Source organism: Canis aureus, chromosome 18, assembly GCF_053574225.1.
Source record: "Canis aureus isolate CA01 chromosome 18, VMU_Caureus_v.1.0, whole genome shotgun sequence".
NCBI lineage: Eukaryota > Metazoa > Chordata > Mammalia > Carnivora > Canidae > Canis > Canis aureus.
In genome coordinates this window covers 30,209,783-30,232,309 of record NC_135628.1, presented here as the reverse complement: position 1 = coordinate 30,232,309, position 22,527 = coordinate 30,209,783, and the positions used below count along the sequence as shown (strand labels likewise).

General features: G+C 35.6%; 1 protein-coding gene across 19 annotated transcripts in view; it reads right to left on the bottom strand.

Annotated features, from left to right (window-relative positions):
• The window catches only part of CRPPA (CDP-L-ribitol pyrophosphorylase A), a 340,908-nt gene that overhangs the window by 184,885 nt on the left and 133,496 nt on the right, over positions 1-22,527 (bottom strand). The gene's annotated exons all lie outside the window — the stretch shown is intronic.

Genomic DNA, 22,527 nt, shown 5'->3' with positions numbered 1-22,527 from the left:
GAAAAGCAGTAAGAGATTATTATAATAGTGCAAGTAGGAGAGAAATAAAACTTGAACTAGGACAATGATAACAAACCAAGAGGTGAAGAGATTACTAGAGGTGGTCCCAGACTAGATTTTTTTTTTTAATTTTTATTTATTTATGATAGTCACACACACACACACACAGAGAGGCAGAGACATAGGCAGAGGGAGAAGCAGGCTCCATGCACCAGGAGCCCGACGTGGGATTCTATCCCGGGTCTCCAGGATTGCTCCCTGGGCCAAAGGCAGGTGCTAAACTGCTGCGCCACCCAGGGATCCCCCAGACTAGATTTAGAATAGCACATACATTACAAAAATTTTCCCAATGAGGGTGCCTGGGTGGTTCCAATGGTTAAGCGTCCAACTCAATTTCAGCTCAGGATCTCAGGGTCATGAGATGGAGTCTGCATGGGGGCTCTCCACTCAGCAGGGAATGTATTTCAGGTTCTTTCTCCCTCTCCCTCTCCCCCTCTGCCCCCTTCTTGTGCACATGCACACTCTCTCTCTCAAATAAATACAATCTAAAAAAGAAAAATTTTCCTAATGACATTTTTATTTCATACAGCTCAATATTCTAATTAACTTCCATCTTTTTCTTGTATTTGTATGAATAAAAATTTAATGACTCAACAAGTGTTTTATCTATGCTATTGTAATTCCCCAGAAAGTCACATTCCAGCGGTTAATACTGGCTTTACATGTAGAACTCTTTAAAATCTACAATTCTAAAATAGAAAGCTTGCCTCTTAGTCAAACATTAAATCCTGTACTTCTATGAGCATTACATAGTAAGCAGGATTCATCTTAGCTCTTTGTAATTTTTACATAATATTAGAGAAGGAGAAGTAGAGGTTTTGAAGTCATTGCTAGGAATCAGTTGGCTCATAAACTTGAAGACTTTTTTCAGTTTAAAGTTCTTATTGAGTACAAAGTTCTGAGAGAACATTAAAAAATTAATAAAACAGTTCCATATGCATCAGCTCTATATTGATAGTAGAATAGAGAAGAAACTGGATTTCATTATACAACATTAAGTTTGTTCAAGGAATCACATCTTCTAGATATTACAGGGAGACAATTTTCCAGGGGTTTCTCATATACCCAAACATTTTCAAAGGCATTAATAGATAATTTACTCCAGATTGACTCTTCAAAGATGTTTGCATAGCACGCAGATTTGCAAAGATAGGTATGTCTCTTCCTGGAGTAAATTTGCTTATGTTCCAGAAAATAAAGGTACAGTCATCTCTCTCCCTGAGGCAGATCTGCTTGACATTCCAGAATAATAAAGACAATGTCTCTTTTGTAACAGGAAGATGGGCTGGTTTGCCCACAGTTCCTAAGGCAAGTGCTCCCCAATATCAAGATTCTTCTTTAATGCACCCCACTGCATCTAGATGCACGTATCACGTAATTCCTCAGATCCTGCCAAATTTGACACAACAGATACAAAATAAGACAATCACATCATCAGATCTTAACAAATGTGAGTGAAATTTGAGCTTTAAAGAATAACAATTTAAAATTTTCTTTTGCGTATACAGAAATAAAATCTAAGATGAGAACATGGGAGATATTTAGCTTTTTAAGCACTGAAATAGATAAAATTCTTAAGGACAGGGTATGGGATCCTTGCACACAGAAACATGTTTTTGTCACTAGCAAATGCTTAACAACTAGGTATTTTAAACATACAACAGTTCTTTTTATTAAAAGAAAAAAGTCATTTCAAGAAAAATGGTTTATGTTCTTAAAACCAACAACTTGGAAAAGAAGGTTAAAAAAAAAAATCCAAAAATAGCCCTACCTAGTAACAATTACCCTTAAACATTAGATAAGCATCATTCCAACAACTCCTTATTAATATATGCAATAAGATGGTAAGACAAAAGGATACTGAAACAAAGGCAATAATATATTCAAATGAGATGACATGCAGTTTTGTTTTTTAACTAGTTAGGAAAGAAAACTGAATAAGGTAAACCTGAAGATGCTGCTAAGCTTGAGATCATTTGTCACTCCCAGAGCACTAAGCTTCTAAACTTTAAGAGAAGGTAGCATGAAGAGGATTAAGACACTGGATTTTTAATGGCCTCACATTTCATTTGTCAGTATTTGGTGACCTCCCTCTATAGAGGAAAACAAATACTACACTTAAACTTTCACCTCAAGCCTTGTTCTTGTCAATCATACTGTTTTTACTCTGACAAGATTTATTAGATTCACATTCTATTCTAGGACCATAATACCCACAATGTAGATGTATGTACATGCCAAAATGCTGACTTTTAACACATAATTTCTCCATTTCTAGTTCTTCATTTTAATTTACTTCTTCATGTGATGAACTTTATCTGCAAGTAGTTTGTTTAGTTGATTTTTTTTTTTTAACAAAAGCCTCAACATTTTTACATTCCTTGAAATTTTGCTTTTAGACTCAAAGTAGAGCTTGTTTGGGAATAAAAGTTTGGCTCATTCTCTTCCTCATATCTTTGTAATCACTGTTCCACCATTTCCAAGCAATGGATACTTCTACTCCATTTATCGTTCACCTATTCTTCATTCGTTATGTTACCTGGTAGACCTCAACATCGGAGTTTTAATGATACATGTAGACATTGTATTTTATTTTTCCCCTATCATCTTTACAACCGCCTGTATGGCTGGTGGTCATATTCTTGGATTCCACTCGCATTCCCCTCCAAGTTAATAGGCAAAGCTTCATTGTATTTGGATAGTGAATGTTGTTGAAATGCAAGAGGTCAGACAGAGTATTCTTTTCTGTAAGTTTTGATTTTTTTTGGCACTTTAGGTCCCTCTAAAGGGTTCTTTATGAGGAAATTTGAAACCCTAATCAAAATCAGCACACGCTGATGTGGCAATTGTTATTCCTCAATTTTTCCTACAGATATACCCATTAGATCTTACAGCATCAGTCATTTCAAGAAAATTTCCTTCTAGCTTTCAGAGTAAGCATTATCCATATGTTGGATGCCTTTATTATCATTCACATGTATCCTCTTTTAATTTTTACTTAGAACACACTGTAATTATCTCAAATTTCCCACTATAATAACCTAGTATCAGTTGTATTCTATTCCTCATCTGCAAAGCACTTCTAAAATAATGTTGCTCATAACTTTGCTTCCTCTGACAACTGTTTGCTTTTGACCTTCTTGAATTCAAAGTTTTACTGAATTCTACAGGACAAAAAAAAGAGAGAGAGAGACTATTTTTGGGGTAGGGAGAGCCTTAGTGTTTCTTTCTTATTTTAAAAACTTGATTTGCATGTGCTGTGATTATTTTTTAGTATTAATTGTAGAGTTTCCTACTTTTTTCACACGTTGCAGAGTTAAAAAAAAAAAAAAATGGTGGGCACTGAAAATTTTCCTTGCCTCTGCTCCTATACCAGAAAGATTTAAAGGATTTTCTCTGACTTTTCCCTGGCCTTCATTTCAGCTGGTCAACTTCTTTGCCCTCAGTTAAAATTTGATAATTATCTGGTTAATCACCACTTGCCCAATAACAAAGTCTTGTAGATCCATGGGTGGGGATTAGAAGACATGATGGGCCAGATCAAGGTTCGGGTAGATTCAGCTACTGTCAAGGGCCACCTTTGTGGCTCAAAAACAAGTCTTCCTGCTATGTCATCAAATGATGGCAGAGGCAGAGAAGCTCATGGGGATCTCTTTAGTAAGAGAACTAACACCTTCATGAAAGCTCCATTCTCATGACCTAATCATCTTCCAAAGGCCCCACCTCCTAACACCACCATACGGGGGTTAGGATTTCAGCATATAAATTGTGTGGGAGAACACATTCAGTCTATAGCACTTGTGTATTACATGTTCTTTAAAAAAAAGTGGGGGGGCAGCCCCAGTGGTTCAGCGGTTTAGCACCACCTGCGGCCAGGGGTGTGATTCTGGAGACCCGGGATCGAGTCCCACATCAGGCTCCCTGCGTGGAGCCTGCTTCTCCCTCTGCCTGTGTCTCTGTCTGTCTCTCTCTGTCTCCCTGAATAAATAAATAAGTAAAAAATCTTTTAAAAATAAATTAATTTTTAAAAAGTATTCACTAAATATCAAGAGTATTTCAAGATTAATTTTCCTAAAATTGAGCTTCATTTTTTCAATTAAGAACATATAAAAACATACAATTATATATACGTGTTTAGATTAAAGCTCAAATTGTGAAATTTTCATTAAATTCCTCCTTAATCCACTTATATTCTATTCAAATCCTAACCATCAATTCTACTTATCAACACAAATATTCTTTAAGGCCACTTTCTTCTATTATCACAGACACTGGACACTTTGTTGCCTGTGATGGCTTCAGCCCACACTGACTTCAATATGTACTTGTTCCCTTATTAGAGCTTTGTTTCTTAAACTTAATTATTAACAGTTATTAAATACAACATTAGCTGCTAGAATGCAATACATAGATATATGGCGGCAAATTACCCAGCGAATGTTAACTTCTGTTATTATTAATAAAATATATTTGTTCTACTGTTATTTCATGAATTAAAACTTCAATTAAAAGATACTCATTCCTCAATGAAGGCCTACAAACTAAGACAGAAACACACTCATAGTATTCTTACAAAAAGTACTAAATACTAGTGTCATAAGAAGTTATCACCTTCAAAAAACAAAAACACTGCAATTAATTTCCTCCTGAAATTGTCACTCTTAAGAACTGTTTTCAGTTAAGTGTAATTTTTGTCATACTCCTTTTTTCCCAGCCAGAAAATATTTTCCATGCTTGAGTTAAAAAACCAAAACAAAAATAAAAAACTTAGATTTACCTAAATATAGCAAAGGAGTTTTGGACACCTCTAATAAACAAAGACCACATTAGACAATGCTATTAGGTTGTTTATGCAAATACTCTATGGTATCATCTTATGCTGTCATTCTTAATGTTTCCACACTCCTACACAACAAATGGAACAATCTGCTGGCTAGAACAACAACTTGTTCTCTAAATATTTTGGTTCAAAGAACATTTAAAATTTAAAACAACCTTCCAGTGTGTTCAGTAAAATTAAAGAAGTATACCAAAAATAAAAATTAAAAAAAAAATTTGGTACTTCCCTTACCTCATGACAATTAAGAATTTAGAAAAGATTTACTATTAACTAAATGTGCAACCATCTGCATACTAAAAGTACTATGTAAAGCATGGCTATTAGAAAGGGCTATGGGTTGTCAAAACATGTTTTCCATTACAAGAAGAGTTAAGGCTTAACTAAGCTGAAAGACTTTGGTTCAAGTCCAATGAGTCAGAGGTTCAAAAATGTGTTTCTGAAAAGTCAATCTTCTTTTTACAGAACATGTTGGCTGGATCATCTCTGAATCTGATTCCATTAACTTCTCACCTCCCTCCCATCCAAACAATGGCAATAATGTGGGCATAAACAAGCAAATCAGAGCAAGATGCACTTTGCACTCTGCAGACAATAGTTACAATTCTAAATCTCGTGGTTCCCAGGGGCTGTGAGGTAGGAAATATGGGACATGTTGGTCTAAGAATACAAAGTTTCAGTCATGCAAGATGAGTAAGTTCTGGAGATCTAATGCACAGCATGGTGACCATAATTAACAATATTGCATCATATACCTGAAATTTACTAAGAGGATAGATGGAAAGTTCTGCCAACAGCCAAAAAAATATAAAAACCAACTCAAAAAACAATAATTATGTGAAGTGATGGATATGTTAATTACTTTGACCATGGTGGTCATTTCAAAGTGTACATGTATATCCTAACATATATAGTTTTATATGTAATTTTTATTTGTCAATTACATCTCAATGAAGCTGAGGAACAAGTATCTTTCTATACTGTAAATCCACACTTTGAAAGTATCTTCGGCCAACTATGACTGGTGCCAAGTGAAGGCTGAGACTGGCCCATCGATTCATCACTCTGTGGATTTATCAGTGGAGTCGTCTCTGGTCTATGAGAGTTGTGCCTGGACCCTCAGAGGTTAACAGCCCAGACCCTCTCCTCCATTTTTAGTATCTTCACCTGAGAAGCTCCTTTAACAAGTATTCATTCTTTTCTACTTTTGAAATGCCAACAAATCTTTACTTCATGGTTATTTTTAGGCTTTTGTGAAGGTTTTCCCCTCCTAGCACTGAGCATTTACCATTTTTTAACATTCAGCTTTAAAGCTCTTTTTGTAGTTAAGAGCACGGCCTCTGGAGCCAAGCTCCCTGGCTCTGAATCTAGCTCTGCAACCAGCTTTCTGAGTGACTTTGTGAAATTACTTAAGTCCAGTGTGGCTCAGTTTACTTATCAGTAAAATAAATACTTCAGAATTGATAGGTTAATTAAATTAATATATGAGAGTTAAGGATTAACTTTTCCAGAACTTCTTCCCTATAGGTGAGCTTCCGGAGAAGCTTCAGAGGGAAAAAGCTATAGGCCATAGCTTTAAGGCAATAAATCTTAGTGTACTTTTGAGGTGCTAAATGAACCTGATTACCATTCTGCCCTGTTAGGTAAGCTATGGACTTCCAAACATAAACAGTGAGCTGGTACATCAAACCAACAAGCCCTCTACCTCACAAGCTATCACCAAAGACTCAGACCCTAGCCCGTTGGATATACCAAAGTCTTGACTTTCTCTTGGTCCTAAATGCTGGACAGGCAGTACAGTACTAGAACCATGGTTCAGCCATGTCACAATGACGTTTGAGCCCAAAACCGTATCATACCAGGGGAAGAGCTGGTACTCCCTTGCTTATGCAACTTAAAAGCCACACTGCACAAAGATTAGATTCTAATATTAGCCCTTAGGATCCATTTGCAATGCTACATAATGCAATGGGCATTGCCTCTATTCCTGAGTCCCAGGACTTTCCCCAATAATTACTGTTCTGGAAGTCTAAAGTCTAGTATGCGTGCAGTCATGTCATTCATCTGTTTGCTTGAATACATTTAAAGTACTAATAACCATCCCTGCACATAGTGCTATATTTAATGTTTGCTACGCCTGTTCCACTCCTCATTTAACTTCCACTTTTAAATGGCACTTTAACACATCTCCACACCTCTATTACTGCTTCACATTTTATACCTTACATTTGAGGTTTTACCATTTTTAAGAATCGATGCTAAATACTTCAATTAACTTTTTGAAATCACTACATATATATAGTGATCACTACATATATATATACATACATATATATATATGTGTGTGTGTGTATATATATATATAAAATCATTATCCTCATGTTGTGTTAAGAAAACTGAGGCACAGAATTAAATAACCTGCCTGAGATTCAGATTAAGGTCTACTGGATCCTCAGGTCCATATTCTTAACCTCCACAATATAATGGGTGTCAGTTTACTCCAGGTGACTATTACCTCATCATGAAAATCACAAGACCTTTACTCAGAGAGAATGGTACTACAGATTCCAAAGTCAGCTCAAGAGAAACACCTCATCTGGATGAAGTCATTTGAGTACCAAGAAGTTTAACTGCTGCCATACAAAATCTCCTAACTTAGATCATTTTCCAGGGGCCTGGACAGGGAACCAAGTATCTAAGAGAAGTTCTTTAATGCAGATTCTTAGATTCTTATCCTGGAAAACAGTCAAGAGTTTTGAGACATTGCATTCAATACATGCTGAGGATTTGGTAATGGTAGTATAAGTGATTACTGTGGTAATATCCCCTTAATAAAAATCCATCTTTATACATTCCCCTCTCTCTATTAAAATTCCCTTTGAAGGCCATTATGGTTCAGATGCAAAACTCTAAGGAACAGAATATACAGACCTCAATCCTTACAAACCTGAGCACTACCACAACAAATTCAAGGCTCCCATTTTATCATATAAATTATACATTCAAAGTTGGATATTGTGTCTATAAAAAAGGTGAAGCTACCAAATGCATATCTGCTCAGGCTTATCTTCCCATAGAGTTTCACTACAGAATGCTATACTTTATAGAAGTAATGGACAATTTTGTAATAAATTACTGGCTTTAGCTCTCAAATATTTTCTGGCAGGCATATCCTATATTACCCATTTTGTCATTCTGTAAATGACAAAAAAAAATCTTCAAAGGGTATATGGAGTAATATGACCAATATGACCTCTTTATTTTTTTCCTGGTAATGCATAAAACATTTGGAAGTAGAGAACTAGCAAGATGACATAAAGAAATCTTCTGTCTTAATTAAAAATATAAAAAGCAAGAAGAGAGTATCCTATCCATTGATGGATTAGCATTTTATTCATTCAACCAGTAAGTATTCATTGAGGGTTCTGAGCTGGACTCTAGATTGTACACAGAGATCAGCAATGAACTACACAAAGTTTCTGTCCTTGAGGAGCTTACATCATACAGGGAAGATGAAACCAAATTTAGACTTATGTTTCTCCTATTTCAATATGCTTAAGAATCCCCAGGAATCTTGTTAAAAATAGACTTTTATTCCATTAGATGTACGTTGGAGATAGAGAATCTGCATTTCCAACAAGATTCCTGCTGAGTTTGCTAAAACTGGTTCAGGGAACCCACTTGGAAGTGGCAAGAAGCTGGAGGATTTAAACCCACTTTAAAAGCCCACTGTCGGGATCCCCGGGTGGCGCAGCGGTTTGGCGCCTGCCTTTGGCCCAGGGCGCGATCCTGGAGACCCGGGATCGAATCCCACGTCAGGCTCCCGGTGCATGGAGCCTGCTTCTCCCTCTGCCTGCTTCTCCCTCTGCCTCTCTCTCTCTTTCTCTCTCTCTCTCTCTCTGTGACTATCATAAATAAATAAAAATTAAAAAAAAATAAATAAATAAATAAAAAAAATAAAAGCCCACTGTCATTTTCAGTAGATATATTTTTTTTTTTAATTTTTATTTATTTATTTATGATAGTCACAGAGAGAGAGAGAGAGAGAGGCAGAGACACAGGCAGAGGGAGAAGCAGGCTCCATGCACCGGGAGCCCGATGTGGGATTCGATCCCGGGTCTCCAGGATCGCGCCCCGGGCCAAAGGCAGGCGCCAAACCGCTGCGCCACCCAGGGATCCCTCAGTAGATATATTTACTCAAGAATCTGCTTCCATCTAGCTAGCGATCAGAAGACAATTTTAACTTTATTCTACTGAATAAAATTTAACTTAAAGTTAAATTTTAACTTAAATAAAAATTTAATTTTTATTTTACTGAAGCCATGCCTTTCCGTATCATCTACAATAAATTACGCATATATTGATTAAATCTATCACTATGGCAAATATACATGAGTAAAATTAAAGAATTACTTCAACTGGTATTTTTCAAAATTCTTAACCAAATTTATAGTATCTAATTTACTTTTACAAAATTTAACTTTTTCTAAGTAATACAGACACATACAGAAGTATAATTAGAGCCCATTTTCTATATAATTATGCACCAATGAAGTATGTACAAGTTATATTCTAGTCAAAATACCATAGATTTAAATAGAACCAACACCAACAAGAAGTTTTAAATCAGTTTTATAGATAATTAAAATAGTCTACTAAAGACTATAGTTCATTACATTTAGCTATACATTCATTAGAAATTATAAATACAATATATATGGCTTTACTCTCAAACCACTGCAAAATTTGAGCATTTATGAAACGTAGCACGTTGTATTAGCAGTTTGTAACTCTGGGCAACTTTGTTCCCAGAGGAAAGTCAGCAATGTCAGGACACATTTTCAATTGTCACATTTGGGATAGGAAACTACTACTGGCACCTAGTGGATAGAGGACAGGGATGCCAACAAATATTCTACGATGCACACTACCAGCCAACCCCTAAGATAAAAAATTATCTATACAGTAAGTCAAAAGCATAGCTATTGCAAAAGCCTGCATTAGATGGAGAGTTTTAGTTTTGGGTATTCAGCATTTATTTGTGAATCAATAACTGATACCAAAAGCAGTAATATTCTAGCAACTTTAAAGCTTTACTATGGTCATTCTTTCTACAAGGGAAATACTAAAATTGCTTTATATCAAGCATTTTAATATTTTTATCATAACAAAAATGTGACAAGTCTATAACCAAAATGAGTAGATAAGAGGAAGTATATATTAAAACTCAGATTTTCAGCTCAATAAACTCTATATCTTGCTTTTATACTGTCTTTAATTTTAAATTAGATAGGAAATACACCATAAGAAACCATTATCAGCTACAATCATGTATGAGCAGCTTAGTGATTTCACATGTTGTTCTATCACAGAGGACTACCCACTAGATTAATTTTCAGGGTATATTTAATACTATACCAACACTTGTACAATCCAAATGCTACCACTGTAATTGTTCAAATCCTACATAGTAAGCAAAAAAAAAAAAAAAGTATTTTCCTCCCTAGCAAGAAATATAATTCCATATTTATGCAAAAAATATAATTTCCATCTCATACAATTTTTCATTACAAATCGTATATTAGTAAGCTACTGATTATACATTATTTAGTGTATAAGTTCAAAATGCTTTTGTAATATTAAAGACAAATTAAATTTTAGGCAAAAGTAACTAAAATACTATCATGTAGCTTATTTCAGAAGGGTGTGAACACTTCAGGGTATTTTTTAAGCTGTTGTCCAGAAAATAAAGGTAGATTTGTAACTTGATATAGAATCCTATTTTAGATTCTAAAAAACAAACCTTCAAGTGTTGCTTATGGACCTATTTCTTCACCCCATTTCAGAGTCCCCTCTGCATAGTTCATTTCTTTATCACACACCCACTCTCTCTCCTTTCCTGACGGAAGGCCACTGGACACCAACTTCAACTTCATCACTCTTGCTGACTCCATTTCATTTCATCTCTCCAACATCTGCTCTTTGCCCTTCCCTTCCCTTCTTTTGTGAAAATAGTTGTCTTCTGGCTGGGAAATCAATTACAACTTCTTGGGTTTACTTTGTGTTTTAAGCTCCTCTCAACAGTTCACATGATTGATGGATTCTCAGCAGCTACCTCTTTATCTCCAGAAATATATTTGGCTGACATCCAGGTGGAGAGGTTTTCCAGAAGCTTGCTTGTTCATCATCCTATCACCATTAACTGCATTGATGTACACGGACTCTCACCATATATACAGTCTGGTGCAAGGATCAGTGATAAAAGAAATGGTGAAAGAGATGGGTATAAGATCATAACAATAAAAGACAGAACATGCACAATGACACCACTGCTGATGAGTAGTTTAGGTAGTCCAAGAACCAGAAAAATGGGGACAACTTCATGAAAAGAGTAATATTAAACCGAGCGTCAAACGAAATCTAAAGCTGCCTAGTAGAGGTGGAAATATAATTAAACAGAATGATGAATGAAAAAGGGAAAACTACAGAATTTTAAGAAATGAGCAAGATATATTTGACTATGAGAGAAAACATAGCAAGTCAAAGGTTCAGTATAGACTGTGAAAGAGATCAAATAACTGGTCAAGCTGTGACGACTTTGACTCACAAGCAGCAAACAGTCACTGAAACGATAGAATATCAATCTAAGAGAAAGAGATTTGAACTTAAGCAGGCAAGTACTTCCAGGCTTTGGCAACAAAATGCCATGGATAGTTTATTGGGACCACAAGCTCAAATGGATATATTCGGTTCAGTTTCCCTGGAACAACAAAAAACCTGGAGTTATTATTTAGCTAAAGCCACCAGAACAATAGAATAAACTACTTTATAGTGTTAAAAAATAGAGTTATACTGTATGCAAGTAGTTGAAAGAAAATACATCTCCAAACTCATTTTTGGAGACACAATAATTTAAAGTATAAAATATTTTAAAAACATGTACCCTATATTTGGAACCAAAAAAATCAATAAAGTGAAGTGAAATCACAGTAAATAAGCCCAAAAACTAGATCTCACTTTAATTAACATAAGACAACTAGTCAATATATATTCATCAAAATCTACTGATGAAGGATAGAAATTATAACCTACCCTCCAAACAGAACCTCTTTTCAGCTTTTATAAAGACTTTCCTCCCAAACATGTTTACCATGTATGTATGTAAAATCAATTAATTTCCTGAATAAGAGCTGACTTTTACAAATATACGTCCCAAAGTAAATGTTGAGTGTATTCTTTAGGTTTGTTTTTAACTCAGGATAACAGTTGTCTAGAACTTGTGAACAATGACCTCATTCTTAAGTGGACAAGAATGCAGAAAAGCATTTTTCCAAATTAACCATCTGGTTCCTCGGGAAAGGGTAATATTTCATTATGTGCCTGTGACTCAAAAACACACAGATAGAAAAGACATAGATATGTATATAAAGTACACAAAGTGGTATTTAAGGAGGATCATACTTAGTCCCTCATTAATAATCACTCTGAAACTATGACAAGCAGTTGTAATTATACACTGTTAATTTTATTAAATACAGCATGAATATAATTAATACCATCCCAAGAAACTAGGTGGTCCAATAATTTTGAACTTTTTTTTTTTTTTTTTTACCTCTGGAAAACTGATCAGGAAATCTGGCTAACATCCCAAATAAACTCAAAGAAATTAACTGGATGGTCTTCAACGAGTTTCTGTAGTCTTGTATATACACCAAAACCACATACTCTAAATGAATTAATTGTGTTGGTATTGTTCAGAGGCCCCATAGCAGTGTTTACAATGTTATTTCACTGTACTTCACTGTGTTCAACTTCAAAAAATGAAAAAATCCTTTATCTTTAAAGCAAAATATGTGTCAAAATCAGCATAAAATAACCCCATTTTGAATGAGTCTTACCATGTTCCAATGACTTAATTTGTTCTGTTTCTTTCATTTCTGCTCTCCTTATTTCATTTGCTATTTTTGATGTTTTGTTTAACTAGTATGTCATACACTGGATCTAGTTAGGTCTTTAAGAAAAAGCACAGATCCATATACTCACTGGACACAACCTTGAGGGCATCAGTCAAAATAAACTAGGTATCACAGATAGCCTCAACAAAGCCAAAGTATGCCCTACACTCAGGAAAACAAATGTGGCTCAGTTATATCCTGCTGGTCATTGGTGGTTACACAGAACAATAATTAAATTATGTGCTCCAGGAAACAGGAAGGAATAGATAAGCAAATACACGAAAATCCTCTATAGCCCCTGTTTGTTGCAAATATAAGATAAGTGTTCTTTAAGAACTTCATTTCTTTTATTATATGAATGAAAAATGGGTTAAAAAGACCCATGCTTGTAGGAGTAAATGTGATGTAAGGAAACATTAAATACTACATATCATCTTCTACTGAATTTTACTTTAAGAAGAAAAAGCTAACATAATCTTTTTATAGATATAACTGATTTTTGTCATTTCTGGCTCAAGTTTTCTATCAGTTCATTTTGTACTTAGGACAAAATATAAGTAATAATAAAAGCAGCACTAGTAGTAGTAGTAGTAGTAGTAGTAGTAGTAGTAGTAGTAGTAACCTTCATAGAGCCTGTCCCCATGTCCCAACACTTCACCTCCACTTCAATCACAGGAGTCTTATTTGAGCCCACTCAACAAAGCTCTTTGAATGCCTTTTACACACTATTCCTCCCAGTTTCCTTTCTGCTAACTCCTGATTACACTTCTAAGGTTTAACTAAATGTCCTATCTTTTTTTTTTATCCACAAATTACTATATTCAACTTTAAAAGTTACATGACAAGACATCTACAGGCTTGATAGAAGCATGAACTCTTCTCACTGCAGCATTCCAGCTGTTCCCTCTTAAATCTCAAGCCGAATTCGTAGATTTTCAGGATGATTTGAAGGTTATTTAGGTAATTTGATGGGTACAGGTGACTTGGGGACCCTACTCTTCCGCCATCTTGCCCCGCCTCCTCAATGTCCTATCTTCTAAGAGATTCTAGCTCACTAACCTCCTTCTGCAACCTAAATGATTTTCTGGGACTTTCTCACACATTAGCATACTTTACTTTTTGCTTAGAATAGTTATCACCATTTGTAACTAAACATCTTTTTGTATTCACTTACTGTGTTATCCCCCACTGGACAGTATATTCCAGATAACCCTTGAAGAAACCATATTTGTTTAGTTCAACTCTCTATATCCAGTGGCTCAACCTTGACACTTATGTATTATTTAGTAAGTAAATTAGGTGATTAAAGACTAATGAAGAATCCATATCTTCTACTTATACATCCCTTACTACTCAGCACAGTATATACATCATTAACTATTATTATCATTTGTTGAGCTGGAAAACAAGAAGAGACTCTTCCATTACTGTCTCATGTATATCTGGAGAGTTCTATCTTTAAAGTAGGTATGGTCTATGAAATACTTCAGACTCCTTAAGAGATCAAAGAAGGAATGTAATACGCCTGATAATAAAGCTTTCAAATTCAAGTATGAGTGAAATGTTCATGTGTATGGAGGGTGGGAAGGGTGTCCCTTACTTAGTTCTTTATTTTTACTTTGTAATCAACCTCTTTCATGTATTTGGTGTGCATCATTAGAGTTTAGATATTCAGTTCACCCCCTCAAGTGTGTTTCAAAATACTGATAACTACACGAAGCATGTTCAATATCTTCCCATAGTCTCAATGAGAATCATTTTTTCTTTTCATTCCAATAAAACAATCTTCCCATCGTGTACTGAGCAGCTCTACACCTGCATTGCTCTGCCCAATAGGTGTCTGGATTTCAATACTGGTGACTTCAGCCATTTTGTGTGTTATTTTCAAAGTGAGACAAAAGCTCTGAGAGGTAATTAATAAATTAATTAATTAATTAAATTAGAAAATGTGGTGTTTTGTGTTTCTAAGTTATGGACTGAACAATGACAAGATAGATTTGCCCTTTTGGGGCAGAAAAATATATAAAACTAAGTAATTTCTTACCCAAGGGGACTTCTTCCTGACTTTAAGTATAAACTCTTAAACATCTGCTGTTTGGTTCTTTTACTTTTTCTTAGAAGAATATTAAGTACAAACCATAATGAATCAATTAGCACCTGCACTCATTAGTTGTATGATCTCAGGCCAACCATTAAACCACAGAGTTTTTCTATTTCTATTTATAAAATAAAGGGGGTAGATTATTTTTTTATTTATTTTTTATTGGTGTTCAATTTACTAACATACAGAATAACCCCCAGTGCCCGTCACCCATTCACTCCCACCCCCCGCCCTCCTCCCCTTCTACCACCCCTAGTTCGTTTCCCAGAGTTAGCAGTCTTTACGTTCTGTCTCCCTTTCTGATATTTCCCACCCATTTCTTCTCCCTTCCCTTATATTCCCTTTCACTATTATTTATATTCCCCAAATGAATGAGAACATATAATGTTTGTCCTTCTCCGACTGACTTACTTCACTCAGCATAATACCCTCCAGTTCCATCCACGTTGAAGCAAATGGTGGGTATTTGTCATTTCTAATAGCTGAGTAATATTCCATTGTATACATAAACCACATCTTCTTTATCCACTCATCTTTCGTTGGACACCGAGGCTCCTTCCACAGTTTGGCTATTGTGGCCATTGCTGCTATAAACATCGGGGTGCAGGTGTCCTGGCGTTTCATTGCATTTGTATCTTTGGGGTAAATCCCCAACAGTGCAATTGCTGGGTCGTAGGGCAGGTATATTTTTAACTCTTTGAGGAACCTCCACACAGTTTTCCAGAGTGGCTGCACCAGTTCACATTCCCACCAACAGTGTAAGAGGGTTCCCTTTTCACCGCATCCTCTCCAACATTGGTTGTTTCCTGCCTTGTTAATTTTCCCCATTCTCACTGGTGTGAGGTGGTATCTCATTGTGGTTTTGATTTGTATTTCCCTGATGGCAAGTGATGCAGAGCATTTTCTCATATGCATGTTGGCCATGTCTGTGTCTTCCTCTGTGAGATTTCTCTTCATGTATTTTGCCCATTTCATGATTGGATTGTTTGTTTCTTTGGTGTTAGGTTTAATAAGTTCTTTATAGATCTTGGAGGGGTAGATTATTTTAAAGAATTAAGGTACAGGGCAGCCCGGGTGGCTCAGCGGTTTAGCACCGCCTTCAGCCCAGGGCGTGATCCCGGAGGCCTGGGATCGAGTCCCACGTCAGGCTCCCTGCATAGAGTCTGCTTCTCCCTCTGCCTGTGTCTCTATGCCTCTCTCTCTCTGTGTCTCTAATTAATAAAAAATATAATAAAATCTTAAAAAAAAAAAAGAATTAAGGTACATAGCACAGTCTCTGGCACATAAAAGGCACTCTAATTGTTAGTGTTGTCGCTGTTTGAGAGAAAACATTTTGCTAAGTCTTTCTGTGGATTAACAGTTTTTAGGCAAATTTAGAAGCCAGGATTGATTTTGCATGTATGAATCACATCTTCCAAGTCAACCAAGATTCTATAAAATTACAAAGTTAATTTTTTAATTCTACATTAATTCTTAGATTTAAATTAAGAGGTTCTTAAGAAAAAGTGGTACTTTTTTTTAAAGATTTATTTATTTATTTGAGATAGAGAGCGTGCACTAGCAGGAAGGGCAGAGGGAGAAAGAATCTCAAGCAAACTGCATCCTGAGCATGGAGCCTGACCTAGGTTGTGATCTCACTACCTGTGAGCTCATGACCTCACACTTAAAAGACTGCCACCCAGGCACCCCATCAGTGGACTTCTCTTTTTTGAACATTAGCATTTATTATATAAATTAAATCCATAACTTCAAATCAAGCCTAATTCTTTAAAGTTCCAAAGTTATCATGTATGTTTATAGATCAATTAGATACTTAAAATTCAGAGAGAAATTTAAGTGCTTAAAAATTAGAAATATCAAGCAGAGCACATATAAAGAATAAAAGGAAAAAGATTCTCGGAAGATATTGTTTTAATCTTGAAGTCACTGTAGGTCTCTCCATAAAAATAGTAAAAGAAAAAATTTCAAAACCAAAATCTGTAGATATTATCATCAGAATGCCATTATTAGTGGGTAGGGATAAACTGCCAGCAACTATAAAGACCTCCATCATTTAAGATACTGTACAGTCCAAACTGGAGGGAAAAAAAGGAGTCCAAAGAAAGTAGTACAAAATTATCATCAGGTACTCTCTGGATAGGTCAGCAGGCCATTCTGGAAAGAACAGCAAAAACTGAAAGAGGCCTTCCAACTCAAAATTGAAAACAAATGAGGCGCATGAAGGTTTTAACTCTGCTGGGGATTAGTAGGAGTCTGGGCCCAAACTAAGAAAGCATCTTCTAAGTCAAAGCATCCACCAGAGAATGATAGAGATGCATTAGGAGTTTTAGAGAAGATCCAGGTAAAGGAGAAAGGTAGCAGAGATGGAAGCTTAGAAAGAGCATGGCCATATCTTCCATCTTCTCCTAAATAAGTGAATAAGAAGCACATGACATTAAGCTTTAAAAATTATTGACTCACCCTTTTCTCCTAAAAATCAGATTTAAAAAAAAAAAAAAAAAAAAACCACTCTTACTTAAAAAGTAGCAACAAGGGAAGACCTCAAATCTTGTAAGAAATAAAAGAATAGGATGTCCAGGTGGCTTAGTCAGTTAAGTACCCAACTCTTGATTTCAGCTCAAGTCATGATCTCAGAGATTGTAGACGTAGCCCCACATCAGGCCCTGCACTGGCCATAGGGCCTGCTTAAGATTCTCTCTCTCTACCTCTGCCCCTCCAACCCCATCCCCTAGTTCTTGTGGGCATGCACACTCAAACAAATAGCCAAATAATGCCCCTACAAGCAATACACACGCACACATATGAAAGACACTTACAAAACAAGAGAAAGATGCAATCCAACATTTATTAAAAAAAAAAAAAAAAAAACAATAGTTTATTCATGAGAGGCATACAGAGAGAGGCAAGACATAGGTAGAGGGAGAAGCAGATCCCCTGTGGGGAGCCTGATGTGGAACTCAATCCCAGGACCCTGGGATCATGACCTGAGCCAAAGGCAAACACTCAACCACTGAGCCACCCAGGTGCCCCACTAACCCAACATTTAATAATAAGCTAAAACAAAATTAAAGAACTATACAAGTCAGACTCTGAATAAATCAGAAACAAGGTGATTAGAACAAGAAATTAGGAAAATGAGAAAATGTTTCAGAAATGAAGGGTAAATTAGGAAGAATAGCAAAGAAAGTATCACAGATAATACCTGAAGAGAAGAATAAAATCTGAAACATGAAAAGCTTAAATTTAAAAAAAATTTAAAAAAAATTAAAAATAATTTTTTTTTAAACCAAGAGAAAGTAATACCTATAAGGATGGGCAAACAAATAGGAATATTGTTCAAAGAAAACTAAAGCAATGGAATGGAAAAATAAACAATAATGCCATGACAATTTCATGAAATAAAAAGATGTGAAATTATACTATAAAGGAACACATTGTGTACATAGGAATATTAACCCAAAAGGGCCAACACTAAGAAAATCTAGTACAACTGGACTTTAAAGAAAAAAATTTCACTCAGTACCCAGGTAAAGAGACCAGATTTTTTTTTTTTAATTTTTATTTATTTATGATAGTCACACAGAGAGAGAGAGAGAGAGAGAGAGGCAGAGACACCAGCAGAGGGAGAAGCAGGCTCCATGCACCGGGAGCCCGACGTGGGATTCGATCCCGGGTCTCCAGGATCACGCCCTGGGCCAAAGGCAGGCGCCAAACCGCTGCGCCACCCAAGGATCCCAAGAGACCAGATTTTAACCACACTTCATCCACACACCTCACGAAATTAAGACAATCCAGTCATATTTAAGATGTTCAAGAAGAAAGGTTTGAACCAGTGTTTTCACTGAGTCAAAATCAAACCTGTACATTTTTAGCCACAGAATAATTTTATTCACATGCAAGAACTTGGAATAATGTGTCAAGGAACCCTCCCACCTGGGAAATCTCCTGGAACATTAGTTTCAGAGAAACAAAATGACCTGCAAAATATCAACATAAGTCTTCTTCAAATTAAACAAACATTTACTTACAGATCCTAAGAATAAATGATTGTTTTGAGGGAAACAATATAGTATGTAATCACATATGAATGAGAGAGAATAATAAAACGGTTTGCTGCCATTTTATAGATGTTACCTGATAGTTAATGAAACGACACTGAAGGCAGAGGTAGGAGGAAGATGACACTAGTTATTTTCCATACTGCCCAGAAGACAAACCCAGTAGACAAGAGCCAAAAGACTTTAAATTAATATTAATAAACAGGTAATTCACAAGAATACTTAAATAGTCATCAAGGGAGGACAGGAGAAAAATCTTTATAAATGCAAAACAATATCCATTATACAGACACTGATAAACAGTGTAAGGAATAAACCATAAACTTCTAAAAACTAGTTACCCAGAGAAGAGGGAGGCAACAGGGTACAGAAGACAGAGACAAAATTTAGACTTTTTCTAGTATAATTTGCTTTGTAGATTTGATTTTGATAAAAGTTCATATAAAATTAGAAAACAAATTCCTTTTAAAAAAAGCAATATCTAAAAATAAGTCAAATGATTTTGTGTATCTAGATAGTGCCATTATCAGTTAGAAGTACTATTCCAAATGACTGGAAAATACATTTGATTATACATCATCAATAGGATATACCCTAGAGACAGTAGAGGAAAGAATACCTTACATTATTTTCAGGAATCAATTACAATGAAATAAAGCAAATGTGTTATGTTGGAATTATGTAAAAAAAATTCTAAGTTTCACCACTAGAGACAGGTGACAGAGATAAAACACATTTTTTAAAAAATCCTGCAACCCCAATTCTAATATCAATTGGAAACATCAGTAAGAATTCAGGATGTGTTTTATTTTTAACAAATGCAGGAAACTGTGTTTCCAACCTCTGTTCAACAAACTAAAACTGGAAATAATGACTAGTTTAGCAGCAGCCATCCAGAGAACTGGTTGGTTCCAGGTATGGTCAGGAAATGAGTCGAGAGGTCAAGATGAATATAGAATATCATGTCACACCAGAGAGCAGGAAAGTTATCAGACTATTAGCATAATGAGAAAAGGATTCAAGCTAACTTGAAGAGGCTTCTTACAAACAGTCAAAACTGGACCATTTGAGTATTAGTAAAACTATGACTGCTATGGATTGAATCATATCAAATATATTTTAAAACCATGACTCTATCTATAACCTTTAAGAAACCCCATTGATACCCTCTAGAACAGAAGACACAATTCCACATTCTTGAATTTTACTTTGTATCATTTTGCAACTTTTATTTAATAATGGCTCTAGCCACTGAAATACAAAAGACCAGATTTACATACTTCCTGGGAGAAGTACATATCAGCTATGAAAAAAATCATCTATTTTTTTTTCAGTCCAAATCTGAACAAACCTCTGTATCTTACTATTAATTTCCTATTAATTTTCAAGATATATAGGAGACCAGCAGACTTGTTAAGTGAAACCACAAGGTTGTAATGAGTAAAACCCACACTTTGGGCATTTCTAAAGGGACAATTTACTCCATTTAAAATTTAAAAAAAAAAAAGAGAGAGAAAAAATGTAGATTAAAAAACAGACATACAAACTCATGATTATTTGTGGACAATTTTGAAAGAGAATGAAAAGTACACAGAAAGATACAATGTTTCAAACAAACGGAAAACAGAAAGAATATATAGCAGGACTGGAGAAAAGTGAACTGCTGGACATCTGAAGATACTAAGTATATTGTGGAGTGTTATTATTATTACAGTTTAAAAGACAAACTTTTTTGTGCATTTACATATTGAGGTATTTATAGATGAAGTAACAGGATATCTGAAATTTTCTTCAGAATGATGAGGGGTAATTGAGAGGCTGTTGGTTTTGGCTAGTTAGCTCCTTTATCACTGATTTGAGAACTATTCGAATGTTTCTGATCAACTCCGTCATTTGTCATATAGATTACCTGATAAACTCAAGTACTAAGGACTAGTTTTCATATAAATTAAGTTGTGCCTCCATTGATTTAACTAAAAAATTATAGTGTGGTTGGATAATGACTGCTAATAGAGAAGACTCAGACTTCACATATCACAAGAAGCTAGGAGGGCCATCGTGATGGGTATTTTCTAACTTAGTAACAAATATATGTTTCTGGCAGACAACTTCTAAAAGAGACCCACTAACAATTTTACCACCTCTTAGTATTTACAATCTCACATAATCCCCTCCTCTTGCATCTGGTTTGGATATATTGACTTGCTTTGAATGAAGAGAGTAAGACACAAGCAATGGGATGTTACTTGTAAAATCCAATTACAAAAAGAAAACTGTGCCTTCAGTCCTGAATGCCATGCTGTGAGGCAGCTCAGTGAATAAATCCACATAGAAAGGGATTAAGGTTTGCCAACAACTACTTGCATAAATTTGGGAGCAGATCCATTTGCACTTGGATGATTCAGGTGAGACTGTGGCCTCAGCCTACAGAGAACAGCTTGACTATAATCAAATTAAAGACCGTGAATCAAAGCCAACTGGCTGTCCTGTGCCTAGACTTCCATCTCACAAAACTGTGACATGGTGAATTTTTATTATTTAAGGTCACTAACTTGGGGATAATTAGCTGTGAAGAAAGCATAGAGCAATACAAAATACAATGCTCAAGTTAGTAATAACAAGTCATCGTCATTTATCCATTAGTTTATATAACATTCAATAAATCTCCCTCACATATCAAGACTGCAGTAAGCTCTGGGAAGACTTCAGATCCCTCAGTTGAGAGATATTAAGATAAAACTCAAGTGTTTTGGAATTTTATTTGCTTCGGGGGTGTGATAGAAAATAGGTGAAAGATTACACCAGGTTTAGGGAACTAGGCAAACCATATACTCGTCAGAGGCTGAAACCTTAGCAGATGGAGGACAACTGCTTCCAACAAGAATTTGTGAAATGTGGAATATTACCAACACTTAAGTTTGAGGATCTGAGAAACTTCTAATTGAATTTATAATTCTGAAAAACAAGCTAGTGAAAAATTAAACACACAGGGCTAGAGAATAATTTTATCTCTAGTGAGTAGACGATATGTGAAGCAATCAGCACAGCTTCCTAGAGAAAACCATTCACCTATGTAGAGAATCCTAAAAAGTATGAACAGTATCCCATAAACAAAACTAAGAGGAAGCCACAAACAAAAAAGGAGCTTAAGAAAAACAAGATGTTACAAAATGGGATGAGATTCCTTCTGGAAGAAAGCATTAGACAAAAGGGTCAAGTGCTGCCCTCCATCAATGTAAGGACTGGTAAATGTCTTGTGGATTGCTCAAAGGGTCACTGAGGACCTTGCTGAGAGCAGTTCCTGCAGAAGGTGGGGCTGGAAATCAGGCTGCAATGAAATGAGGAATGAGCAGTTAAACTATTCTAATCGAGGCTGGCTTCTGGGTAACTTAAGAGGAGCTTTGTTTTGTTTCAATTAATGGAAGGAACGTGAAGATACTAGGATGTTCGTGGGGAAGTGGAGGGAGGGGAATCAGAACTCAGAAGAGCAAACAATCTTAATAAGAGCATGGCCAC